The sequence below is a fragment of the Mesitornis unicolor genome, unplaced genomic scaffold (assembly GCF_000695765.1).
Source record: "Mesitornis unicolor isolate BGI_N332 unplaced genomic scaffold, ASM69576v1 scaffold14111, whole genome shotgun sequence".
NCBI classification, from domain to species: domain Eukaryota; kingdom Metazoa; phylum Chordata; class Aves; order Mesitornithiformes; family Mesitornithidae; genus Mesitornis; species Mesitornis unicolor.
In genome coordinates, this window is record NW_010165885.1 from 1 (window position 1) to 9,349 (window position 9,349).

The following is a 9,349-nucleotide window of genomic DNA, read 5'->3' on the forward strand; positions in this document are numbered from 1 at the left end:
TTGCTGTTGCTTCTGATAGCAATGCCAACGTAAAATTCAGAAAAATAGGTTCTAATTTGACTATCTGAAGTAAATACGGACTTGAGCCAGTATTTTACTTGCCCTGCATGACTGTGCTTTAGTGTAAAGGCTTGGAGAAAGCTGCCTTTCTTGGTCCATCGTAGTTCCTCGAGGTGCTCTGGAATGACCTGTGTTGGAGGTGATCCGGTCATCTCTAAAAATCTGGGCCATCTGAGTAAGTGGGTTTTGCCATTTAATTCTTTCTTTGGAGAATATCTGTAGGGCAAACGTTAGATTAGCTTGTTGTCCACAGAGCTGAAATCCAATGTACTTTCTGGTTGCAGTTGCTTAAGGCAACCCTTTTGTTTCCAAGGCCTTTCCATGTTCATTCTTAACAAGCCTCATGGCTGGGAGTTGAGATCCCATGGGGGCATTTCTTGCCAACCCCCCAAAACCAGTGCTTTCCTTACTTTCCCCGAGAGCATCGCTTGCAGGGTTTATCACACAGACTCACTGCAAGGCCTTACGCGCAGGAGAGAGAAGGAAAAATAGTGTGTGGCCAGTGCAGCTCTTAAATGAACACTTGTAGTGGGCTTTCTCCTTTTTTTTCACCTAACATAGGGAAGTCTGAAGGTTTCAGGCTGGACAAAGTTGCCATCAAGGGTATCATATTTAATAAAACAAAATCAAGAAACAGCCTATCATGTTCTCGTGTGCACTTCATGTATGTGTATGTATGTATGCACATATGTATGCATATGTGTGTGTGTATACAAAGATCCGTATATAGAAAAGACCTAAACAAAATCCAAACTAAACAAAAACCCACCAGATTTCTAGGGGTGAAAAATATCCATAGCTGCTCTGATAGAATCAGAAGTAAATTTTACTCAAACTGAGCAAAAAAACCAGAGCTATGTTTTGACAGTGCCCAGATCTCAGTGCACACACACGAGCTCTGCAGGTTGCGGCCTCTCAGCTGCGAGATGGCTTTTGTCCTTTCTGAGGAGAAGTCGAATTGCGCAACATCGCCGTTGCTGGCTCATTTGTGCTGCTGCTGCTGCTCAAAACGAGCCATGAAGAATGAGAGCTGACGTGTCATCCAGTGAGAGCGCTCTGGGTCACGCTGGGGGTGCAGACTTGTTTGGTATCTTTTCAGCCCTGGCCTGTGTCCCGTCCCTCGTCGTGGCTCTGTTCCTCTCCAGAGCACAGTCACCCCCTCCATCTCTAGTTGCACGCTGGGGCAAAGAATTTGGGGTTGGCCCTTGCTGTCAGAAGCATGAAACGTTGTGTACGCTGATTATGGCCCAGATTGGAGTGGACTGAATTGCCCTGAAATCGCTGTACTTTGGGCTGCCTGTGCCTCTGTGGGGCTTAAAGCAAACTGGTGGAAGTTGTTATGCATGGGGCTGCGGTCTGAGATGCAGATGTTGGATCTGTCTTCACTAAGCTATGGGAGCTGAGCTTCCTGCCCTTCTCTTCCTAAAACCCCAGAAGGGATGGGATAAACAAGAGAGAAGTCCCCAGCAATGAAGACACCATCGCGTTCAGCCTAATTCTCAGCCCCTGTACTTTCTGAAAGTTGTTGTGCTCCTAAAAGTGCGTCAGTCTTGCTTTGCTCAGGGACATTTAAATAGAAGTTCAGAGCTGGTGTCACTCTGCCAGAAGCTGTCCTGGTCAAACGAGTTTGCTCTGCTTTTCTGAACTCTTCTTGCAAAGGAGTTGGGTTGAAGATTGTCTTCAGAACAGGCTCTGATCTAGGGAGCCGTTTTCCTCTCCAGCACGCTCTGCACAAAGAGCAACGTTGTCCTGTTCCAAAGCCAGGTTGTCTTAATGGTGAGTTTTGACCATTGGATGTAGGTCTTTTTTACCAAAGTTGGAAATCTCTTTCCTCTTGCATTTCCGGCAGTATTTCCAAGGTGTAAATGTCATGATTAGTAAACTTTTAATGTTCCTTTTCTTTGCCAAAACAGTAAGAATGAGCACTCTGAAGGAGGTTTCCCAGCTCCCTTATTAGTGTCCTTCAACCCTCTCTCAGGTATCTATGCCCTGTTGAAATGAAGGCAAAGGACAAGGCAAAATAGCATCCTGGCATTGTCTGAACAGTATTTTGCCCACAGAAAAAAATAATTCTCTACAGTGCTTAGTATTGCCAATGCAATACTGTATTTTAGCCCGAGACCTTATTCTGTGTCACTGCTATCCAGAGAAGTCATCTGCCAGTCGACATGGCCTTCCCCAGGTCTGCAATTCTTTTCCTGAATCCTCATTCACATTGGCTACTGCAGTAGGGGCATTGTAACTTTTATCTTATCACTTAGTGCTGAGCTAGAATGTGTTACTTCTGTGAGGAGGATTTTCCTCCTGCTCCATTTCAGTATGTAATAAAAAGTAGAAACTTTGATTTTATAAAGTTCAAAATGTTCTGTACAGAACGCTTTACGATACTGTATCCCTGCACAGACTTGTGGATCTCATGAGTTTTGTACAACCTGAGTTGTCTCTTGTTCGATATTGGAATCTGATAAAGAAACGTCAGCAACCGCACAGTAGCAGCTCCTTGTACCTTGCAATGGCAGCCGTGCTCATAAAGTGCCTCAGCCTTTCTTAGTGAAAGGACATTCAGATCAAAGTTTGTAAATCTGTGTCACTATGCCAAAAGCTATCCTCGTCAAACTCGTTTGCTCAGCTCTTTTCAGCTCTTCTCATGGGAGATCTGACTTTAGCAGCCACACAGAATATCCTGCTTCCCACAGGGTGGCTCACACAAGTCACTGAGGTGGTGGACTGGCTGCCCTGGCAGCAAACAGATCATTGTGTTTGTTCAGGATTTCCACTTCCACCTACACCGCTGCAGAGCGGGGTTTGAATATGTGGACGTCTGAGGCTTGCTTGCTGCCTTGACTTGATGAAATTTGACCAGAAGTAGCTCATGTACAGGTGGAGTAAGCTGACAGCTAACTGGGCCAGTTGTGTGATGGAAAATCCAGTCAAATAGCTGATGGTTAATAGGTAAAATCGGCAGAATTGGGGTTGGAGCTGCTGCAGCACTTGTTGCTGTCTCCCTGTCTGTTCAGCATTGGCCAGGTGGACGCTGCTCCATCTCTTTTCAAGTAAAATGTGATTGTCAGTCTCTAGTAGCCCTGGTAAGATCAGCAATTATAACCTAAAACTACTTGGTGTCCACACTGCTATTGCCTGGAGGCTGCTGTTGAGTATTTTGGGACTGCTTGGCTCAGCAGAAGTGGTGGCACTGGGTGACTTCACTGTGTGGTTGTGTGATGGTGCATTGAGCCATTGCTTTCTCAAGATAATCCTCTAGAGTCAGTGCTTAGAAAGATTTTTGGATCTTTCTAGCAAAGGAGAAAAATGTGTTTGTAATTTGGAGTTTACTCTCTGTTTTGCACTTCTGCACCTTCTTGTGCTTTTGTGTCCCCTCTCTCTTCTTCTAAGCTTCACACAGTGCTTACCTGCCTTTTCTGTCTTCTGCTGGCACCTGGAGTCCCTCTGCTGATAGCAGTGTCTCATATTGGCACAGGCAGAGTTTAGAGAGATGCTGCTCTTCCTCTCCTTGGCCAGGGCTGATGGGGAGAGGACTATGGTGATGAGAATCTGGTCCCCATGCTGTCCCTCTGCTCTGCTCGGGTTCTCTCTTTGTTCGGTTTAGCTGCCATGAAATCTCTGACAAATTTGGAGCCCACCAACATCACTGGAAGGAATAGATGTCCTCCCTCCTCTTCAGAGGGCGAAGAACAGACTCCGAGTGCTTTTAAGGAGTGTTCACGCTCCTTTCCTAGCCTGCAGCTCTCTGGAGATGGATCGTCTCCACTGCACAGCTCTTAGCATTTCTAGGCCACAGCGGAGTGAAAGCTCACCAGGAAATCTTCTCAGTTACACAGCTTTTAATAGAAACCTTTGAGGTGGAACTGTCAGAAATCAGATCGGTTTCACTCTGCCGGAGCCTGGAAAAGCAGCAGAGGAGCTGGAGCCTTTTCAGCTGCTCGAGACAGCGCTGGATTAGTTTATCCTCCGTTCATGTTTGTGGGGCTCTGGATCTAGCTCTTTTGGTTGCTGCTATGACTTTTCTTTAAATGAGAGCATAGATTTCTTGAAGAATAAACAGTATCACAACTTAAGAGAAGTGTTCTCCTGGTATTGAACGAATTGTGCTTTACGGTTGTGTTGTTTAAATGCTCTGGGCTGAGCAAGCTCCAGTTACTCTTTTGTTGCACAGCTGAAGCCTGCAGTAGAAGTTCATGTTGGGAAAGCTGCTTAGGCTGTTCTTCCCTTGTAACTTATCGTGACCTCTAAGTGACTTCTTAAGTAAGGCAAAAAAAAATTACTTATGCAATTAGGTAACAGGAGTTAGTCTGAGTTCAGCCTACGTTCCCGTGTTCACCTGTGTCTCTCCTTTGAGTTATGAGTTTAGGTCAAGTAAGTGAGAGGGCACGAGGCTGAGAATGAATGGTGGGTGTGAAGATAAACATGTTGGAGTCTGGTCGTTGTTAGCAGCAAGGTTTCCGGGATGAATCAGATCAAGATTCATTCAGCTAACGTATTTTCCATGTGGTAGTAACATTGGACACACACACACACGCACTTTGGGAACAAATGCACACGCAGGAAGGAAGAACATTAAGTAGGTAGGCATAGCACTCAATGGAAATGTTACTGTAACAATTTTACTGGTCATTGATGTAATAAAACTGTATTTATGCAGAATGCAACACTACCTGTTTTTTTTGAGTTTTAATTCTGTTGCAATAAAGCTTTTAGCCCCGCTGTTGACTGGCAGCTTCTCAAGGACGTGGGAGGGCCAGGAGTACCCGTGCCGTGATTGTAGTCATGTTACGTGGCTACCGAGACAGCTACGATTTGACCTGTTGGGTAGATAGCAGCTTCCCAGAATGATGTTGAGTCTTTGTTGTGGGTCAGGCTTGGAGGATTTGAAGGAAGAGTGACTCTCCTGCCTCATCATTCTGCCATCTCCTCCATCCTTCCTCGTGGAGGCGGCTAAATATAAGTAAATAATTACAGTGTGTGTAAGGAAGCCAGTTATTCTCACCTTCCCATATTGCCTCTGCTCTGTGTTATTGTCTCTCTGCTTTACACTTCCATTACTGTGCCTTTCCTCTCCCTCTCTGAGGGTCTCCTCCCGCCTGCGCATCTTCCAAAATCTTCTCGCTAATCACCCGCATCTTCTGGTCCTTGTTTTTGTTCTGCCCTTGGGCACACAGGTGTGTGAGCTCAGGTGTTCAGACCTGAGCAGCTGTGGCAGGGGGAGCCTTCTTAAACGGGTCTTCAAAATAAACCTCTCTAAGGAAGTTCGTGCTGTTCATTAAGTACTCAGCTCCGTGATGAGACAGCTCAGGAGGGCTGCGTGGTTTGGAGTGGCTTTGCTTCATACCTGCATGTGTTAAACTCCAGAGCTCTGAGCTGTGTATCTTCCCTCCATCACAGGTGGAAAGCTGCGTGTGTGCAGATATAAATACTCGCAAAATACTGCTGCTTGCACAATATTTTCCCAAGCAAGCCTTCTTATAGCCTGTTTAAAATAAATTCCGGTTTTGGATGGTACCTGGTGCCAAATGAAATGGCATTTTTCTTCCTCCTTACTTTTTGGGTAGCTCTTCAGCCTCCTGGGTGAGACATCAGAGAGAGCTCACCTGGACCTCTGTACTGCAGACTCCATGGGGGAGAAATCTGCAAAGGACCTCTGTAGGTACCAAAATATCTCTGTAGGAAATGAAACCAGCCAGCCAGGAATGGGTGCTGCTAAGAAACCAGATTCCTTTGCTTTGATCCTCAAAAAATTACATTTTGGTTTCCTTGGTGAAGGGAGGACCAAGTAGGATGGGAACTACTGGTGCCTACCATCAGTTTTGTATATCTGGAGAAAAACCTGTTCTGTGCCAATAAACCTCGATGACAGAATGTGAAGAGCCCTTGTGGTGTCTTCTAAACAGCAACACGTTTCCTTCTTGCTGTCCCTAAATTGAGGGTTGTGGGGGAATGGTGTAATCCAGGCCAGATCTGTGCATGCATTTGAACGAATCGCTTTTTGATTGAAGGGACTTTTTATTTCAATAAGTATCTTGTGTTGGCATAGGCAGAGCTTCCAAAAACACATCCTTTTTGAGTGTGACACAATCCTTGAGGTATTTATAATAAATTGGGTTGGTTTGCTTTTCCTTGTGCATTTGGTACTAAAACATAATACGCTGAAAGCTGCTTCTCGAAGCAGACAGCAGGGAACCCAAGTGTTGTTACCTCATTGGTAAGAAGCAGACACTGCTACTGAAAGGTTTATGGATGTGCTGGTAGCTGAGCACTAAGCTGAAAAGCAGTATTTTCTTTTTTAGAAGCTTCACATCTATAATGCCTTTTGATGGGATTCTTAGATATGCCCATGTAAAGCAATCCGACTAACTTCAAGCAGACTTTTTTTCTAGTTGAAGTAGCAAACGTCGAAGTATTTTTTTTTAAACTTGTTTCTTTCCATCCAGGGGGAGAGATTTTTTTTCCAGGGAGTTGTTTTTGAGATCTGAAAGTATGATATATTTTCATTTGCAAGTGGATATTGCATCTTTAATTGTATTCTTTTTGGACAGAACTGCAGATTTCCACAGTGACCAATGCAAACCTCGAGAAAATAATTTTGGATCTGTCACAAGTAATCAGAATTCTAGTCTGATGACTTCTAGTCCACTTTTGGCCATCTTGTAACGTCACGGTAATTTAATTGTGAAAGGAAATTTGGGGGGCTTTAAAAATATGATGTTTGACCTAGGAATGCCTGTCAGGCAAATCTGAGTGCGTACTGAAGCTGCCTCAGCTGATCTTGTACAGAGAGAGGCAAATTCCAAGTGTTCTGGATCTACTTCACTGGTAACAACATAACTAATTTGAGGTGCTTTTTGTATCTTATTTTTTTAAAGTAAGACTATTACGGTTTTGGTTTGTCAGATAATCGCTGAAAGGCAAACACTGAGATTATAATGCAGTTTCACTGGATCCTGGTTGCTGCAGAGTGTTTTCACTGTAAGATAAGCTTAGGAAGCACTGCCCAAGCTAACATAGTAAATCTTTCTCAGAAAACATGTCTTTGCCCAGGGTGGAAATATTGAATGGTCATTGGATAACCACTGCAGGAGAGGGGTCAGAATAATTCATTTTTAGTCTGGCACAATGCATGGACTTTCTTCCCACCTCCTCTGCCCAAAATCCTGCTCCTCTCCCAGGTTCACTGTCCTTTTGGATCACCTCTGCCCTGCTGTGGGAGATGTTTCTGTCCATTCTGGACCACAAATCTCCAGTGGGACCCCAGTACCAACCCTCTCTGCCCACCCACCCAGTCCCAGTTTTACTCGAGAGGAGGAGTAAGCTCAAGGAAAGGCAGGGACTGTCTGAAATCTTTTAGGGAACCCAGGTACCAGACTCTGGTGGCAGATGAGGTCTCCGTGCAGTGATTCCACAACTGAGCCAGGTGGACATTGGATGTAGGCAATCGTCCTTTCTGAGCAGAGGGGTTTGCCACAGGGACCCCTCATTGTGCACCTCCTGGCGCTCGATACAGCCCTGGTACTGACAGGATTTTGACTTCAAGAGGAGCAGCTACGAGCTCTAGAAAAGTCCATACCTCTTGGCCTCAAGAGCACAGAGTTCCCCATGTGCTGTGGTTTCCTCTGTCCCTTTTTTCAGGAGCATTTCCCATCTGTAAACGTACATGATGACCTTTTAGATACTGAAGTAGATCAAGAAAGATGGCTGGGATTTGCTTCCTTCTTTCTTTCTGTTGCTGGTACAGTTGTAGATCTGAGCCTCTGTCTGCTGGAGTCTCTAACAATCCTAGGATACTGAAGTTGGAGAGACCCCTGAGAAAGAAGGTGCTCTCCAGCCAGCCAAAGGCCCTTGGTTGATTTTGGCTGTGAAGGAAAAGGCAGGTTCTACCACGTGCTGCATGAGAATTCAGATGCTTTCTGGTACCTGTATGGGCTCATATGGGGCTCAGCTTCAGCAGGATGGTGGGCAATGCCCCAGCCCTGCATCTTCCTCATCCTGGGCCAAGGGAGCTGTGGGGGCTCATTTGCTGTGCTCCTCACGATGGCTCTCCTGGTGCATCTGTGCTTTTGCATGCGTGCGTGTGATACCTCCCAAGGACACCACTGCCGGCTCCTTTTTTGACAAGAAAAGCTGCTTCAGTGAAAAAACGCAAGTAACTTTTTGGAGAGTTGGGAGGAGAAGTGGGAAGAAGGCAGAGCTAACAAAGGCCTGCTCCTCATTCGCCTCCTGGTGCTTTTCTTCCCCTTGCCCGTTGTGCCTTGAGTCGATGCTCTGCAGGGAAAGCAGTGAGGGCAGCTCCTGCTTTTTCCCCAAACCCATTTACTGGTTTCTCTTCCCACCAGGATGTGCCGATCAGTGGGGGCGAGTTCCCTCCAGTAACGCCCTGGGCCTGTGGCAGGTGTGCCCGAAGGAAGGCACGGCCTTTGGAAGGCCACCAAGCTCCCCTGCCCTCTGTGCCTGCCAGCATCTGTCCCAGACTGTCCTGTTCTTTGTCCTCGCTGTCCTTATGTTGGCACACTGTAAACCCGTGACCGTTAACCGTGGCTTGAATGTTTTTAAGAAAACAAAACAGCTCCTTGCTTCTTATTCTTTACTGACTGCAGCTGGCAGAGGTCTTAGAGGAGGTGTGTAACTTGGGTATCCCCACTTTTTAAACTGTTTGTAATTATCCAGGCAGTTTTTTTTCCTCAGCTTGTTTGTCATGGTGAAACTCTGAGTGGTTTTATCCCTTAGTAACCCCCACAGTGACACATCTGAGTTCATTTCAGTAGGAGAAGTAAATGACAAAGGGGTTTGCTGCTGCTACTACTGCTGCTTTTCTTAAGGAAAGTAGATTTTTGTTCTGAATATCTGTCAGTTCTCCTCTCAGCCTTGCTTAGCAAGTCAGTGAAGATAAAATAAAATAAAATTGAAGTAGCTTAGATTCTTCTGAAAAAGATGCTCTCTGGGGAGAGGTGAAGTCTGAAGAGCTTTGTATGGGGAAAATTAGCAGCATATGAGAACCAGCGATTGTCATTAGAGGGAGAGCCGTCATTGTCAAACGACTGCTGGGGTGACGTTGCCCGAAGGCAGCCCGGGCCATCCGCAGCACTGGGACCATCTGTGACCGTGCCCTGGTGACGGTGGCGCACAGCCGTTCCCCTCGGGCCACCTCAGCTCCCCACAAATGCCAGCCCCCGGTGCCTCGGCAGCTGTGGCCTGGCCCCCTTCATCCCTCACGTCACCACTGAGGGTCCCTGCGGGACAGATGGGTGTCATCTGGGGGGCTGTGTGTCACCGCGCTTTT